This window comes from Erinaceus europaeus, chromosome 1 (genome assembly GCF_950295315.1).
Source record: "Erinaceus europaeus chromosome 1, mEriEur2.1, whole genome shotgun sequence".
Taxonomy (NCBI): domain Eukaryota; kingdom Metazoa; phylum Chordata; class Mammalia; order Eulipotyphla; family Erinaceidae; genus Erinaceus; species Erinaceus europaeus.
The window spans coordinates 182,174,929-182,194,672 of record NC_080162.1 but is presented as its reverse complement, the minus strand read 5'-3'; positions in this window follow the sequence as shown (position 1 = coordinate 182,194,672).

Below are 19,744 nucleotides of genomic sequence, written 5' to 3'. Positions count from 1 at the left end.
AATTTCATTTTATTTCCTTGGGAATAACAAATTGAGTTGCCCTTCAAAAAGCTTTATATGTGTCCTAAACCCATCAGACACACATCATGGAGAGCTAAGAAACTATACTTATGTGGCCAACGGATTTTTTTTTTTTTTAATATCTAGAGAGAAGCAGAGAAAGAGCTTGCTTCCATGTGGTGGGAGCAAGGCTTGAACTGGAGTTTCTCATCTGGTAAAATAGAGTACTATTTATGTGAACTATTTGCCAGCTCTCATTGTCTGGCAGGGATGCATTGGATTGACCTTCTCGTGGTGCATCCCGTGAGTACCCATTTATTGGGGAAACTGACGATCCTTCCTAGCCGACTGAATCCACATGGATCCCAGTCACTTTCAAAGCCAGCAACAAGCAGCTCCTGACAGCTTTCAACCTGACCTGTTGACTGGCTACGGAAGAAGGACAAATGCTAGAAGAAGAATTGTCTGGCAAATCAGTATTTCTACCAATAAAGTGATTAACGAATATGCAAAACTTAGTACTCCTTATAATATTGCAATAGTCTGATTTTTGGTCATTTCAATAGTTTATAACTGACAAAGAATCATTAGAAATCTTCTGGGAATACTGTGAAAACCAGATTGAGCGTGGTGAGGTTTTTTCCATTGAAAAATGGGGACTGAGGAAATGAACCTATCAGACTCTTTCTGAGGTTGAGCTTGGGAGAGGAATGGTCCTCAGTTTTCTGCCTCCCTGTTAGCTTACTCCCTGTCTCCAGAGACCTTGCATTTTCTTCCTCCAGGGGCTTGGCATTCCTTAAAATTTTAAGCCAGCTCCCCTTCGTTATCCTGCATTCCTTGATACAATGGCCCACTCTCTTATTATCAATGTTCTGCTTTTTCTAACAAATGACTTACGGTCTCCTTCCTGTTTCCCCAACCATTCTGCTCACTTGATATATTCTTTTTCTACCCTCAAGACCCTCCCTTCCTGCAGGGTATTATTAATCCTACCAGTTAAACAGTTGATAAGGAAGTTCCTACCTTTCCCAGCCCCCTTTTACCTTTCTCCACCCCTTTCTTAACCATGCATTGTATTGCCAATCCACTTCCATTTCTGACTTGCCACTTCTATTTTCCGATTTTTAAGAGCTTGGGAACTCCAATGAATAAAGATTTGAATCACCTCACCACCACCAGCTTGGTTCCTGGGTCATCTCTCTCACATCACTGAGTGAGTAGCAGCCCCGGCTGCCTCAGGTCGCATTCTCTCCAACCCAGAGAGTCTGTGCCTGAGAAGAGGCGACCCCACACTAGGCCGGCAGAAGTCTGTCTGATAGACATAACTAAATGAACTGGAAAAAATGAGAAAGCTTTTTAAGTCCCCCACAATCAAAAACAAAGCAAAATAAAATAAACAACAGCAAAAGTAACTTCAAATGTTATGGGCAACTTTTTTTTTTAACTGGTAGTGAATACTTCTTCCCCTCTCCTTATGTATACATATATGAATATATATTTTATTTAATTTACTGTATTTTAAAATGGCTTATAAGCTTGAAGGGTAAAAATGACAAAAACTAAGGAAGATATGACAAAATTAACATATGAGAATCTTATTGTGTGGAGAAAGCTTTCAGAACTAGCGTTGAAAAATCCTGTTTTCAGCTCTAAATGAAGAGTTAATAAATTTGTCCAGTTTTATTTGTTTTTAGAATTGCTGTTTAGGATCTTTTTTGGCTTCACATTTAGTGTTTATTTTTACTTACTGTTGAGAACTTATAATATGTATCTAACTGAATTATCACACTAAGGCACCAGCCAACATTTTACTGTTTGTATAGAATAAGCAAATAAATATTACTTATTGTTATTTCAGATGAGACCACTGACATTTATTCCAGTTTTGAAGATGGAGCTCCCCTGGGAATATTAAGGCCAAGGACTATTAAGGCTGCCACTGTGTAGAACTGAGACATAATTATACTTAGCATCTCTTGTTCCCACTTAAGCACCACTGCTTCCTTCAGAGAGGCAGAGAAGTTCAGTTAAACACCCTGTGAATTTGTTCTTTATTTCTACTATCTACTTTCTATAGTTTAAAAATTCAATGTTCATCCTGGATACCATTGAAGTGGCAGGCTACAAAATCAATGGTATTTCTCTATGCATACACCAAATCAGAAGAAAAAAAGATACAAATAAGTCCCATTCACTATAGCAGCAAAAAAAAAAAAAATCAAATATTTGAAAATAAATTTAACAAAGAAGTGAAGGATTCATACACTGGAAACAGTCAGTCATTCTACAAGAAGATAGGAAGAGATACAAAGAAATAGGGGCCAGATGGTGGTGCACCTGGTTGAGTGCACATGTTGCAGTGATCCTGGGTTTGAGCCCCCTTTCCCCACATACAAGGGAAAAGCTTCACACATAGTGAAGCAGGGATGCAGGTGTCTCCCTGCTTCTCTCCTTCTCTATTACTCCCTCCCTTCTCAATTTCTGTCTTTATCCAATAAATAAAAATAATTTAAAAAATTAAGAGAGAGAGAGATACAAAGAAATGGAAAAGCATCCCATGCTCATTGGAAGGACTAATATTGCCAAAATGACCATCCTGCCCAAAGTCATATACAGATTTAATGCCATCTCCATCAAAGTATCAACAATTTTTTTAAAGAAGTAGAACACAAGCTTCAAAATTTTATATGGAACCAAAAAATCCCCAGGTTTGCCAAGGCAAACAGTAACAACAACAAACTAGGATAGCCACAGGCTTTTTGGAATATAACTAAAATATGCCTACTAGTTATCTACAGAATGGAGGACCCCCCCCCCCCAACTCTTCATCTGCACTATTCCAGCCTTTAGGTTCATGATTTTTCAACAATTTGTTTGGATTTATATGTTAACTCTCTTTTCAGCCATCAGGTTCCAGATGCTAGCATGATGCCAACCAGACTGGTGGATAGACAACCCCACCAATGTGTTCTGGAGCTCAGATTCCCCAGAGCCCCACCCTACTAGGGAAAGAGAGAGACAGGCTGGGAGTATGGATTGACTTGTCAATGCCCATGTTCAGGGGGAAGCAATTACAGAAGCCAGACCTTCCACCTTCTGCAACCCACAATGACCTTGGGTCCTTACTCCCAGAGGGTTAAAGAATAGGAAAGCTATCAGGGGAGAGGATGGGTTATGGAATTCTGGTGGTGTTAATTGTGTGGAATTGTACCCCTCTTATGCTATGGTTTTGTCATTGTTTCCTTTTTATAAATAAAATAATAAATAAATAAATAAATAAATAAAAAAGAAACAAGACTGGAGGGATTACACTACCTGACCTTAAGCTACACTACAGAGCTACTGTAACCAAAACTGCCTGGCACTGGAACCAAGATAGATGCACAGACCAGTGGAATAAAACTGAAGATCCAGGAGGACTATCAGTTGGCAGTGCTGCTAGGTTGGAGGAAGAAGGCAGTGGCTGAAGGGGAGTCTGAGGTGCAGGGAGCCAAGCGACAGCCCCGTGTGGGGAGGGCAAGCCAAACCATTAAATGGTGAAAGAATAGTCTCATCAACAAATGGTGCTGGGAAAACTGAATTAAAACATGTAAGTGGATGCAATTGAACCACTTATGCACAAAAGTCAAATCCAGTGCATCAAGGACATGGACATTGTGCCAGAAACTATCAAATACATAGAAGAAAACACTGGCAAGACACTTCATGACCTATGCTTCAAAAAAGTCTTCAAGAATTCAAATTCAAGAGCAAAGAAAACAAAAGCAAAAATAAACCAATATGACTACATCAAACTGAAAACCTTCTGCACAGCAAAGGGCACTACCACTCTTAGGAAATTGTGCAGATGCGGTCATATCCACCATGTTGTCCCCTCAGGGCATTGTCAGTTCCCCTCAAGAGTTGATACTATAATCCCAGAGTGCCTTGTTTACTCCTCCCCCTTCCCATTCCTGAGAGCTATGATCCTATCCCCGAGTGCCTTGTTTCCTAGCCAATCAGGTCCCGACTTTCTCCCATAAAAGCCCTTCTTCTTCCACCCCTCATTCTCTTAGCCCCTTCACCTGCAGGTGTGGAGGAGGGTTGCTGCCCATAGCAGGAGGCAGCCATTTTGCTAGCTCCACTTGGCCTGAACCGCTGCACTCTCACCCATGCGAATTAAGATTTGTGTTCCCTCTCCACTCCCGATCTCCTCTCTCCTCCACAGAACAGCCCGACATACCACCCAAATAGAAAGACACCCAATGGCATGGGAGAAGAGCTTTCCACAACACACATCAGACAAAGGACGAATAACCAAAATACATAAAAAGCTCAGTAAAGCTAGCACCAAAACAAACAAACAAGCAACCACATTAGAAAATAGGGCCAGGACATGGACAGAAATTTCACTGAGGAAGAGATCCAGAGGCCAACAGATATATGAGAAGCTGCTCAAAGTCACTGATCATCAGAGAAATGCCAATAAAGACGACAATGAGATACCACTTTACACCTGTGAGAACGTCATTCATCAGAAAGGAAATAAGTGACAAATGTTGGAGAAAAAAAGGACACTTCTGCACTGCTGGTGGTAGTGAAAAATCGTCCAACCAGTGTGGAAAGCAATTTGGAGATTTATTGGGACACTAGGAATGGACCTGCCTTATGACACAGCAATTCCTCTCCTGGGGACTTCCCCAAAGGAAACAGAAACACCTATCCAAAGAGATCTGTGTATACCTACGTTTATAGCAGCACAATTTATAATCATCAGAACCTGGAAGCAATCTAGATGTCAGATGAGTGACTAAAAAATTGTGGTATATATACATGATGGACTAGTACTCAGCTGTTAAAAATGATGAAGTTGTCTCTTTTGCATCCTCTTGGATGAAACTTGAAGACATCATGTTGAGTGAGATAAGCCAAAAATAGAAGGATGAATATCAAATGATCTCACTTATTATGAAGTAGGGGCATGGAGGAAGAACACAAAGGAAACATGGACTAGACATGGTTTATTGCATCAAAGCAAAGAACTTGGTGGGGGAGGAGAGGAACAAAACTTTGAGGGCCTGGTACATATGAAATTGTGTACATATATCACTATATGACTCCACTATATGACTCCACTATAAAACATTAATGCCCATAATAAAAAATAAATATGTAAATAATTAAAATAAAATAAAAAGTGAGAGGCTGGAAGTTAGTTCATCCAGGAGAATGCATGCTTTATTATGCATAAGGACTGGGTCCTACTTATAAATGAGATCACCGAGTATTCACCTTTCTCCTTTTGGCTTATCGCACTTAACATGATACACTCAAGTTCCATGTGATATGAGGCAAAGATAATGAGTTCAACATGGATAATAGCTGAGCAGTATTCTCAGTTTGCTTCCAAGTTTGGGATATTACAAACTGTGCTGCTATAAGCTTAGGTATACAGAAATCTCTCTGTACAGGCGTTTTTTTGTTATCTTTAGATAAATCCTCAGAGAGAAATTGCTGGGTCATAGGTTAGGTTCATTTATAATGTTTTTAAAAATCTCCAGACTATACTCCATAGGGACTAGGCCAATTTACAATCCCACCAGCAGTGTAGAAAAGTTCCTTTCCCCTCGAATCCTTGCCAGCAGTGGGGACTTCTCAAGACACTTTGAGGAGGGTTTTTTTTTTTTTCTCACTATAGCTTTCAAATGTCAGAAAGCATCTGAATAAACAGTGATAGCTCATAAAAATGGTTCAGAACACTAGCAACATTTTTGACAATGGGAATAACATCTCTCCTAGGCAAAACCCAGAATGATGGATGTTAGCAGGAACAGGTCAGCTGTGGGGATACAACCTAAAACCATACAGCTAGGAGCAGGTCTAAATGACTTGCAAACTTAGCAATGCCATCATGAGAGACTTAGTGAGGTACATTTCTCTGAAAAATAACCACTTTGAAATCATATAGAGTAATAACTGTAAAGGTTGTATCATGCATCAGACAATGGGTTAATAACCAATATATATAAAGAACTCACTAAACTAAAAAACAAAACAAAACAAACAAACAAAACATCCAAACAACCCCATTAAAATTAGAGAGAGGACATGGATAGAATCTTCATCAAAGAAGAGATCCAGAAGGTGAACAGGCAGATGGAAAAAAAAAGTTCTAAGTCACTGATTATCAAACAAATGCAACTAAAGACAACAATGAGATACTTTATATCCGGGGAGAACATTACACATCAGAAAGTCAATGCCCATATCCAACAATTACAGAAGCTAGACTTCCCACCTTCTTCACCCCATAAAGATCTTTGGCCCATACTCCCAGAGGGAAAAAAATAGGAAAACTTTCAATGGAGGGGATGGGATACAAAACTCTGGTGGTGGGAATTGTATGGAATTGTACCCTTCTTACCCCACAGTCTTATCGATCATTATTAAATCACTAATAATAATAATAAAGAAAGGACAGAAACAACAAATGCTAGAGAGGATGTCGTTTAAAATGAACTCTTCTATACTGCTGTTGGAAACGCAAATTGGTTCAACACCTATGGAAAGCAGTACAGAGATTTTGAAAAAAAAAAAAGTGACATAGACCTACACTATGACCCAGCAGTTGCTCTCCTGAAGATTTATCCAAGGAAACAAAATCATCTACCCAAAGAGATTCATGTACACTTATATTCATGGCAGCACAATTTATAATAGTCTTAAGTTGAAAGCAACCCAGACGCTCACCAACAGATGAGTGGCTAAGAAAGTTGCAGTATAGGGCAGGTGACTTCACCAATGCATCCCAAATCTCAACTCCCCCAGAGCCTTATGAAGTTTTCCCCTGTAAGTGGGGACCAGGGGCTTGAACCCTCATCCTTACATTGTAACATGTACACTCAACCAAGGGTACCACAACCAGACCTTTCTTCTCTTTCTTTCTAATTCTCTCTCTGGGTCCCGATGGAATTGGAGTTTAGAGCCCTCTGGTCATCTTCCCCTCTGAGAATATGGACCAAAATTCTTTTTTAAAAAATAATTTTTATTTAATTTTATTTATTATTGGATAGAGACAGAAAGAAATTGAGAGGGGAGGGAGAGACAGAGAGAAAGAGAGATAAAGAGACAACTGTAGCTCTACTTCACCACTTGTGAAGCTTTCCCTCTGCAGGTGGGGAATAGGGACTTGGACCCAGAGCCTTGAACATTAAAACATGTGTTCTCAATCAGGTATTGCCACTGCCTATCCCCTGGACCAAACAAAGATCTTTATGGGGTACAGAATATGTTCTGTAATTGCTTCTCCACTGGACCTGGGTGTTAGCAGTTCGATCCATACTCCCAGCCTGTTTCTATCTTTCACTACTGGGGCAGGGCTCCGGAGAGGTGAAGTTCTGGACACATTGGTCAGATTGTCTGCTCCTGGACCACTTTTTCATTCAGATAAATAGAAAGATGAATAGACAGACAGACAGATCATAGCACCAGGGCTGCCCACAGTGCTGTGACATTTCCATGTAATGCTTGCACTCAAATCTGAGCCATGCACATGACAAACAGCCTTTCCTGTAAGTTATCTCTCTAAACTCCAAACAATCTATATTACTTAAAATTATTTTTTTATTATCTTTATTTATTGGATAGAGTCAGTCAGAAATCAAGAGGGAAGGGGGGATAGGGAGAAAGACAGAGACATCTGCAGCACTGCTTTAACACTTGTGAAGCTTTCCTCATATATGTTGCTTTTTAATATTTAGTTGTTTGTTTATTTATGTATGTATTTATTTATTTTCCCTTTTGTTGCCCTTGTTTTATTGTTGTAGTTGTTGTTGTATAGGACAGAGAGAAATGAAAAGAGGAGGGGGAGACAGAGAGGGGGAGAGAAAGGTAGACACCCGCAAACCTGCTTCACTGCTTGTGAAGCGACTCCCCTGCAGGTGGGGAGCAGGGGACTCGAACCAGGATCCTTAAGCCAGTCCTTGGGTTTTGCGCCACGTGTGCTTAACCCGCTGCGCTACTGCCAGACTCCCTATATATTGCTTTTTATACCTTTTCTTTCTAATACTGAAATTGTAAGAAGAATAATGATTTAGAGAAATCAGTGTTTTTATTTCCCACATGGAATACCTTCCTTACTATTATTCCAGCAAATACCCCAAACCTTGTGTATTGTCTAGACCATTGTTCACATGTTGTATATGTTCAGTAAGTATTTGCTCAGCCTTGAAGAGGCAAAGGAAACATACAATTGCCTTTTAGTTGCAAATATTTTTTTTCTGTGATGGTTACATTTGGCCAACTTTAAAAAAACATTCATATATTTATTTATATGGGGGGGGATACTAGAGAGACATCCCGGATATACATGATACCCAAGATCAAAGGTAGGATCTTAGGTTTGCAAAGCATGTGCTCTGTTTACTGAACCATCCCCAGATTCAGCTTAGCTTTGATAAGACTACACCAATCACAGAAAGAAAGAAAAAAAAAAAGGATGGGGGGGGTGGGATTCGAGCAGTAGCACAGCGGGTTAAGTGCATGTGGCTCGAAGTGCAAGGACCAGAGTAAGGATCCTAGTTGAGCCCCTGGCTCCCTACCTGCAGGGGGGTCGCTTCACAAGCGGTGAAGCAGGTCTGCAGGTATCTATCTTTCTCTCCCTGTCTGTCTTCCCCTCCTCTCTCCATGTCTCTCTGTTCTATCTAACAAAGACAACAACAACAATAATAACTACAACAACAATTTAAAAAAAAGAAAAAAATCAAAGCTGGTTCCCATGTAGCCATCTAAAGTACTCTATTTGCCTCTGTCTGCCTCATCTTCTATCACAGGAGACAGACTTGCATGCCAGTAGCATGTCTGAATGAAGCAGTCCCGGATATGAGTAGAAGAGTGCCATTTGAGTGAAGGCTGAGAGACATTGGTGTCTAAGGGATAGCTAGCTGCAGGTAAGTTATATATAGAGATGCCCTGTTGAAAAGAACAATCAGTGTACTAGAGCTTTTGCCTTCCCTCACATAAAGAAATGCAGTGAAATGGTTATTTAGTTTTGAAGTAATGTGAGCTCTTCAAAATATGAGTGTTTTTATTTTTTTCATTTACCCCAGTGACCATTTGCTCACCGTTGCCACCGTAAACCGTTGCTCACCATTACCACGACCCATCAACTGATAGCTGGCGACCTGCAGAGCTGCATTTGAGCAATCTTGCCAGCTTGCATTCTTATAATGCCGCCTTATCATGGCCTAGAGCTGTGGCTAAAAGACAGTTGTAGACAATTAAAATAATGTGCATCATTTCAACCTTGCTTTTATTGGTTTCTACTGTATAAAGCACACTTTCATTCTTTTATATATTGGTTTTTATTACTGACTTAACAGTGATCAACAAGACCATACGATAAGAGAGATACAATTCCACACAGTTCCCACCACCGGAGTTCCAAATCCCATCTCTTCCATTGTCAGCTCCCCTTTTCTTTATCCCTCTGAGAGTATAGACCCAGGATCATTATGGGGTGTAGAAGGAGGAAGTCCTGACCTCTGTAATTGCTTCTTCACTGGACACAGGCATTAGCAGACTGATCCATACTTTCAGCCTCTTTCTATCTTTCCCTATTGGGGTAGGGTTCGGGAGAGGTGGGGTTCCAGGACATATTGGTGAGGTCGTCTGCCGAGGCAACTCAATGTTGGTGCCATGGTATCATCTGCAACTTGGTGGCTGAAAAGCATTAAGATATAAAGCAGGATACTGGGTGGTAGCATAGTGGGTTAAGTGCACATGGTGCGAAGCACAGGGACTGGTGTGAGGATCCCAGTTCGAGCCCCTGGCTCCCCACCTGCAAGGGAGTCACTTCACAAGTGGTGAAACAGGTCTGCAGGTATCTATTTTTCTCCCCCACTGTCTGTCTCCCCCTCCTCTCTCCATTTCTCTCTGTCCTATCCAACAACAATGACAGCAATGACAACAACAATAATAAAACAACAACAGCAATGATAAACAACAAGGGCAATAAAAGGGAAAAAATAGCCTCCAGGAGCAGTGGATTCATAGTGCAGGCACTGAGCCCCAGCAATAACCCTGGAGGCAAAAAAAAAAAAAAAGACATAAAGCACAACTAATTGTTTCATAATCAGGAAACTAAAGGTAAGAAAATAGCAGATGAGATTTGGGCGGCTCCTTTTTGGTTTATTTTTAGCTATATTCCAAGGAGCCTATAAGGTACTAAAACCATACTTTTCTCTCTGTCTTAGCCACTGGTCTGCCCTAACTTGTTTGAAATGTGATATAATAAAATGTAAGAACAATTCTACATTTCAAGTATTTCTTATATTAAGTGCTGAGACTAGATGATTATAAATCACTAATTTTTAATTTGTAAATTAATGCATTGAGGAAGTAAGCTTATGTTGTAAAAATGTTTTAGACATTTTTTTAAAAAGAAGAAAATTTCTTTTGTTTATATTATGCACAACACACACACACACACACATATATATATATATACATATATATACACACATACACATACACACAATATGCACAGAAACACAAATGGTATCAACCACACACACATTTTTTTTTTAATTAAGGACCAATCACTCATACAAGATTCCGGTTCACTGCTTTATCTTTTATAATTTTACTTTTTGGCAACTTTAAGTTTTTTGTTTTTTTAATGTGCCCTTAGCTCTGGAGCTGAATGCAGAGAGCAGGGAGCCCCCAGTGGCTCATTCCTTCTTAGATTCTCTCCTGTTTCTCAGTGGCAACTCAACACAGGTCTGGTCTGGCTCTCAAGTCTCCAAATTGTGATCAACATCATCACCACCCTACGGCACTGCCAGCATCACTATGCCCTTAACCTGTACCCCATCTATTAGTTTCCTTGAGCAGCTCACAGTGGGAGACTGCCAATCCTTCCTCACAAGTATTCCTGCTTTATCAGGGCTATGTCCAAGGATAATAAGGAGTGACACACAATGAGAATTTTTGTTACACAGGTAAAGAGTGATTTAGGTCCTTGGATACAATTCACATTCTGTGTCCAGTTACTTCTCATGCAACTTCACAGTGTCAACATTGGATATTAGCAAGGACTGTTACAATGAAGTAACACAGAGTGGTGTCTACACAATAAAAAAGCCAGAACACCAGCAGTCATATTCAGAGTGTCATCAGCAGGGACAGGACTGCTTCTTCCTGAGCCTCTCAAATCATCTGCTTATAGATAGCTGCCTTCTCTCGGTCTTTATACAGTCTCCCCTTGGTATCTGTGGGTGGCCTAATCTCCTCTTATAAGACCACCAATCATACTGAGTTGGGGTCTACTTTAAAGGCCTCATTCTAAGTTAACCATATCTTTGAAGACCATTTCCAAATACAGTGACTTTTTGAAGCACAGGGGCTTAAAGTCTCAACATAAAAATTTGGTGGGGAAGACATATTTCAGCCCCCAACAAATGTAAAGATGAATATTTTCTATTTGTCTACTATTCTTGTAGTCCACCTCAAATCAGTAATTTAGTCAGAAAATTTAGGTGAAAATTTAAGCGATTGTCTTTTATCTTAGCAGTATTTGGTTTAGATATGCGTATCCAAGTCCTTTTTGGTGGTAACAATACCACAGGTCTCACCTTCAGTGCTCATGTAACAAAACATGGCTTACATATGTTCAAAATTAATGTGACTTCTTGAAAACTTTTTTGTTTCTAGAATAAAATATGATATGATCCAGTTATGATTCTTCATCTACATATGGTACTACACTATATTTGTAGTCGACAATCTACCTCTGAGTAGATTCTAAATCTGGGTTTTACTTGATAATCCACTGAAATCTGTAGTCAGATATATTTTTTCTAAAATAAATTTGACACTGTTGTTACTAAAACTGTTTTATGATTTTGCATTTCCCTGATTATATCTAAAACAGTAATAATGAAAGCTTGACATTGATTTTGAAGTAACATCATTTTAGAGGATAATGTTAAATTATACAATTAATCTCTTATGTATTTTTTCCATTACTGTGATCATTTATCTTTTCTCTAATAATTTGGTAAAAAAAAAAAAAAAAGAATATACTTCATTCCATGAGGTTTTTTTTTTTCTTTTTCTCATTCCCACCCCAGAGACCTTTACCTCAAATCCAATCCAAGTTCTGCTTTGTGTATTCCCTTCTGTTCTTATTTTTTAACTTCTGTCTCTGAGTGGCTCATCCCATATTTCCCATAATTTTCTTTTTTTAATTTTTAAAATTTATTTTTAAAAGGAGACATTAACAAAACTGTAGGATAAGAGGTGTACAACTCCACACACTTCCCACCACCAGATCTCCATATCCCATCCCCTCCCATGATAGCTTTCCTATTCTTTAATCTTCTGGGAGTAAGGACCCAAGGTCATTGTGGGGTGCAGAAGGTGGAAGGTCTGGCTTCTGTAATTGCTTCCTCGCTGAACGTGGGTGTTGACAGGTCGATCCATATTCCCAGCCTGCTTCTCTCTTTCCCTGGTAGGTTGGGGATCTAGGGAAGCGGAGCTCCAGGACACATTGGTGGTAGGCATCATGCTAGCCTCTGGAACCTGGTGGCTGAAAAGAGAGTTAACATGCAAAGCCAAACAAATTGTTGAGCATTACCATAATTTTCTACATTCAGACTGAGCTTATGGTTTAATAACTAAGAAGCTGTTAATACTGATTAGCAACCAATGAAATTCCTTTACTATAACAAATGTAAATGAAGCCAGCAAGAGAGCTGACTTTGATAATGTTTTTTTAAAAATATTTATTTATTCCCTTTTGTTGCCCTTGCTGTTTTATTGTTGCAGTCATTACTGATGTCATTGTTGTTGGATAGGACAGAGAGAAATGGAGAGAAGAGGGGAAGACAGAGAGGGGGAGAGAAAGACAGACACCTACAGACCTGCTTCACCGCCTGTGAAGCGACTCTCCTGCAGGTGGGGAGCAGGGGGCTTGAACTGGGGTCCTTACCCAGTCCTTGCGCTTTGCGCCACGTGAGCTTAACCTGCTGTGCTACTGCCCCACTCTGGAGAGTTGACTTTGATATAGCACTTACTTCATCATGAGCGTGACCACAGATCCAGCCTGCCCTACTAGCCTAGACCTACTTCCACACCTGGCACTAAAGGAAACTGCTGGGCTGTGATGTCTTTCTATTTATATCTCTTTCTATCTGAAAAAAAATCAGCCTGAAGTGGTGAAGCCTCAGTGATATAACAACAAAGGATAAATGCAAATGTAATATAGTTCCATTTAGATAAATTTTATGCAGTCACCTGCATGGAAAAATGATGGAAACATTTTGAAACTTTAGGAGTGCTTAACTTTCAGTGTCAAGGATTTGAATAATTTTAATTTTCTTCTTTTATATTATCTGTATTTCCAATACAATGACATGTTTTAATTTTAAATATTACTGACATAAAGATATAATTTTATAATTATAATTTTAAAACTCACAGAAATTTTGGTTTTCAGATATAGTTAAAATATAGTTAAAATACATAACTGATCAGCCTATTAAATTAACCGATCTTTCGATCTACTTGTTTTTTTTTAAAGTGGCAAAGCTTTATATGATCCTATGTTGGTTTAACCAAATTCTATCAAATAAGATGGAAGAATATTTAAATACGAACATATGTATATGAGTTAATAGTGGGAAAATAAGATGTATCCACAAGACCCTCCACAGAATAGTTAGTACATATGCAACTATGCTCTGACTTGGAGAATTCCTACAGGGACTGCTTTATGATTTCTTGTCAACAGATTACTTACACTTACTAGATTTAGAGGTCATAGCCCTAGTTTTCTCTTGTATAGAATATGGATAATAAGATCTACCTCCTCTTTTTCCCTGTGTCTGTTAGAGCCATATCAACTCTCAAGGAATACAAACACAAGAAGGAAGGTTTTAGAATGCTAGTAGAGTTTGAAAATATTTACTTTGTGTGGAGGACATGAAGGCAAGAGAAATTTTCCACTGTGTGGAGGAATCCTGAAAATACTGCAGTATTTACTCATTTATTCACAAGTATTTTATGGACCAGGTGCCAGATAAAGTTATAGATACTGAGACTATGATCAGGAATAGTATAAGACTTTTGCCCTTATGAGATTTACAGTCTAGTAGGCAAGGTTGTCAATAAATAAGCGAATAAATAACTGCTATGACAATTGCCCAATTAACACATGTACTAATATTAATACAAGTACCAGTAGAAGATCATTTTACAATTGACTGAACAGTCAATGAGAAATTATGCTGATGTGGAATTAGTTGCAATAAGAAGAACCAAATTACTAATTACCTAGTAATAAGTGTGTCTTACCAGTGGAACACTTTCTTTCTCTATATTTATTTCAACTTTAATTACATAAATAACATAAAATCATATTACTTTTTAAGTTTTTGCAACATCTTTGATTTTGTTGGAAATTTCAGAAAGTTGCTCAGTCTTAACTCATCCCCTATGGAGCCACTATAAGCCCGTTTGTGAAAATAACAAGTAGAAAGATGGGTGGAAGAAAAAAGAAAAACAAAATTTGTCACCACTGAAATATGTCCAGATCCAACCTTAACTAACCCCATTGTGTAAAGCATTTAGAAAATTATTGAAAGAAATAGTGCAAGTGTAAATATACATATTCTCAATGAAATCAACACCATCCAGCTGATTTGTAACTATTCCCTTAATGCTGCTATAAACTTTATTGCAGTGAAAACACTGGTTCTACAGATTGCTTTCCTCTTCCTCAGGATGTGTTTGACCTCTGTGGCATTGCCACTATAAATCTCATGGCCCAACAACCCCTTGTCTGCAAGTGATTTCAAGCACTATCATAAAAATGAAACAGACAGACTTAATTTGAGTTCCAGACTTGAGGAAACTCAACTAAAATATTAGCATAATTTCGCTGAAGACAGAGGAAATTGTTAAAATATGTGTATTAGAGTGTGTCTGCAATTCGATCCATCTTTTTTACTGGCTCTTGGGTGCCACCCAGTGATTAATTTCACGGCAGTTTTCCAAAGGGATCTATGGGACACAAACTACGATTGGTCGGTCACAGGAGAGCAAGGATATAGTGAAAAGCTGAGATGCTAAATTAAATCCAAGAATAAAAAGCAAACAACAACAAAAACCAACTCTGGTTTGAAATTTTGTTCCACACGGGAAAACCTGGCCATCAATAATATAGTCCTTCTTGATATACAGACATTGCAGATGAACTAGTCTGTGATAAAGAAAAATCAAGTATTTAAAACACAAACTGGGCCCACAGTCACATGGTCAAGTACAGCAGCAAGGAAAGAACCAGCCCCTTTCCTGATTCTCTTGCCCTGCCCTTGTCTCACCTTCACCAGCCTCTCTTCCTAATTCTGTCTTAAAGCGTGTCTTGGAAAAATTTGCCTTATAACTCTAAAAATAGGAGCTGAGTCAAATAGGTGATTATTTTCATCTCCAACATACTAGACTATGTCTTTTTCCCATAGTGTATAGGGTTGCATATAAGAACAGTCTTGTTGCCTCCCACTCTAGTAAAGTCTGCACAATCCAGTGGCATTGCTATCACTGCATTGTTTTAAACTAGAGTTTTCTCTCAATCTTAGTGAAGATGTGTGTGGACCATCTTATTTAGGACTGTGTCTTCTTGTGATGGAGAAGCAATATATCCCAACTTAATGGGCCTTCTATTTCTAGAAAAAAATAAAGAACTTGATAATGTAATACATGTGGGTTATCATATATAATATTATATACATATGAATTATATATGATTTAATTTTTATTACACATAACATAATATTATCTACTGGTGTTGCCATTTGTCTAGTCCCTCCTACACTAACTTCTTATGAGCCAGCCAAGGCACCCAGGGTCAGTGGTGGATCCTGCACAGAGTTCTGAGAATGAGATGATTTCTTCAAGCTATCAGAAGAAATATGCTCTAAAAAACTAGGAAGCACCTTATAAATGAGGAGTGTCACTATGAGGGGAGCAGAGTCTGGAGTGGGAGATGAGTACGTACATCAGACCCTTGCCTCCATCCTGTACCCACTCTGTTACTTTCTGACTTCAGGTTTTCTTCCTCCATTCCCTCTCAACCCATCTGTCCACTCGGCCCTCATTTTACAAACAAACTGAATAAGACAAAGGAGTGATGGTGGCAACAGTAGGTCCATACGTTAACTTAAAAGAGGTAGGAAAAGTGAAAGTTCATGTAGAGGAGTTTGAAACCACCAATGTGCCCACAAGCTGGAAAAGTGACAGATCTTTAGCAAATTGGATATAGACACAAATAAATTTCCATTAGAAGAAATAATTAAATGGAGCTCATGGGGACCTGGACTGATTTTTATTGAATCTTATGTCATTTGAACAGAGGGGGGTTTTCTCAATCATTGCCAGTCCCATCACTGTTTAGTTTCTCACAGTATTCAGACTGCCTATAGAAGGAAAGGGAGAGGGAAGGGAGCCTTATCTTAGAACCTCACCATTATATATTACCTTCTTTCAAGGAAGTTGCTTAGCCAAAGCCAAATTAAGTATTAGGTGCTTACACTAGGTCCACAAAAGAAATGCATGAGACTATTCCTGGTTCTTTTTCTCATGGTGACACCACAAGAGGAAGAAAATTAAATGCTTTAGTTTATGGTGAGATAATGCTCTCTGGTTGCATACAAACACCGAGTCTATGCCATTTACAAATCAAAATTTTGTTTTAAAAATTTTTATTATATTTATTTATTTATTGGATAGAGACAGCCAGAAATTGAGGGGGAAGAGGATAGAGAGAGGGAGAGAGACAGAGAGACACCTCCAGCACTGCTTCACCATTTATAAAGCTTTCTCCTGGCAGATGGGGACTGAGGAATTGAATCCTGGACTTGAACCCTGGTCTTTGAGCATTGTAATGTGTACTCAATTAGGCGTACCACCACCAGGCCCCCTGAAAATTTATTTCCTGATACCATTTATGACCACCACCATCATCATCACCTTTTATATAGTTGTGTAAATTGAAGTCAAGGTAACTATTCACTCAGGCTCATGCTGTTAGTAACTAGAATCTAGGATATATTTTCTGCAAATTGATCTCATAATATTTTAGTATTTTTAATTTGATATAATACCCCAAACCATAGATCACAAGTTTTTTAAAAACTTCAAACAAAAATCATTTGTCTCAATGTGAATTAGACAAGCTAACCTCATTTTTCCACATGGATTAATAAATATTAAATAAGTTCATTTTCATTTTTAACACTATCATTTTTGAAAATACACCTGACTTGGTATCAACCGAAGAAATATGATTTGAAACACAGCCAGTTGGTAACTTGAACATTCAGTACATACACAACTTACTGGGAAAACCTAACAAACTGAGACGTTATAAATATGTATTTTAGGAGTTCAATCCCTCTGCTTAATTTTATAAACATTCGTGAAGTCTAATTCCTTTTACTTTGTAACTACTAAGATTACTTAACCAGGAGGATTAGGTTAATCCAGTGCTTATATGAATACTTGACTGAAGCCTCAGACATCTGTAGCTTAATTTTACTGGAGTGACTTTAGCCTAAACATTCTAGACTTCTCAAGCAAGCCCTCTAGTGAACATTTCATTTTGCATCAACTACCACCTTATGAATTCACTAGAAGAAACTGGCTCCTAGGTCCATTCTCAACCAAGTGAAAATTCTCATTAACACTGAGTGAAATTGTCTTATATAATCTCACTAAGGATCAAACGTGTTTCGCTGAGGAGTACTGTTTGTCTCTACAAATGACTGATCACAATATCCCTTTACTGGCTGACCACTGGAAGTAGTAGTTGAACTGGAACTAGATAGACGATTCAATTGCTAGTACTTTTTTTTTTAATTTAGTTAATTTTTTTTCTTTTTTGTGGTACCTGGAAATTATGACTTTGCAATTCCACTAGTCTCAGGTTGAGTTTTATTGTACTTATTTCAGGAAAGGGAATGGAAGAGATACTAGAGAATGACTCCACTATCCTTGGAGTTTTCCATGGTGCTCCCTTGTAGTGTTGGAAATCCAGTTAAGTTTCTTAAGCATGGTAAGGTGTGAACTTTACTGGGTATGCTATACCCTGACCCACCAATTGACATCACTACAACAGGTCAGTGTTTTGATTGTTTTTCCTATTGTTATAGGAGGAAAGAATGGCTCTAGTATATTTAAAAAGTTTAGCAGATTGTTGTACAAACATTCAGCAAAGCTTTATTTCACATGCTTTAAAATAAAACTCATTATGACAAAAAAGTTACCACTAGAATTCTAATCCCGTAAATTGGTGGTGGTGTAGCTAGTAAAGTGCACAAGTTATCATGCATCAGGACCCTGATTCAAGTACCTGGTCCTCACTACAAGTGGTGAAGCAAGCTACAGTTGTCTCTCTTCCCCCCCCCCCCCACCATTTCTCCCTATTTCTCTATGTCTTTACCATAATAAAAAAATAAGTAAAAATTTAAAAACCTTCTAATATTTTGTGCTGTTTTACAATAGGAACTCTAAAGGAGAGTGACTATGTATACTGGGTTGAAACTGACTTCAATACTTGGGCTGCAATCATAGACCAGCTACCTAGTATTGTAGTATCTGATTGTTCTTCTGTTCTTAGAAAATAATCCTATTCCTGGAACCAAGGAAAACTAGGAGTAACTTCTTCATTTTGGAGTTTGGTTAGAACTCAGGGGCCCAAAAGGACTGTTTGAGGGTAGTAAAGGATATTTAGGAAACACAAATTTGATTATCAACAACTAATTCAAAAATTTATAATGCTGGAATTGGGCAAGTAGACAAATTGTACCAATGAACAAAAACTATAAGATAGTGACCACTCTTTCAATGTTTTGAATATACGTGTTACCGTATCAGTCTCCCCTGGTTCTTCCTTCTCCTATTTCACTCTTCTTCATAACACTTATTTCTAAAAACTATATGACTTAGACTTTTGTTTACTGACTCTTTCCACCAGTTAAAATGTGAGATCCATTCAAAAGCTTGCTGTAGTCACATAATAAGAATTCAGTAAGTAACTGGCAAATGAATAAACCTTTTTTGAGGGGGTGGTCAGTTTATCCTTTTGTAAAACATCTGTACTGTTTGTAGAAATCATACTCATTTTGTTCTTTACAAATAGTTTATCCTTTTGTAAAACATCTGTACTGTTTGTAGAAATTATGCTCATTTTTTTCTTTACAAATAATAGCTACCTTTTCTTGTATTTTTCATGCTTATTGAAATGGAATAAGTTTTGCTTCTGAATAGTTCTTAATCTTATATTTCTTATATATGTGTGTCACAAACACCAATCATATTTTTTCATATTTCATGGATGGACAAAACAAGATCACAGAGTCTTAATGCCTTCACTTTCCCTGCATCAGAAATGCTTCTAAGATCAGACTGCTGCCTCACATGAGGTCAGCTTGAAGGACAGTAGCAAGACTCTTCATTTCAGAGCTTTCTTATTTTCCAGAGCTTCTAGTTGACTTGAGAGTCATGCTATGTCTGTCTTTCCCTAAGTAAGAATGATTCTTGTTTCTTTTTTAAATTTCTTTATCTAGAAACTAATTTCCCTAAGCTAAAATCAAAGACTACAGAGGGGCAGAAAACCAGACACACATATACAGTTTTACTGCTCCCAGGTTGACATTTTCATTCATTTAATTATAGATAGATAGATAGACAGATAGATAGAGCCATC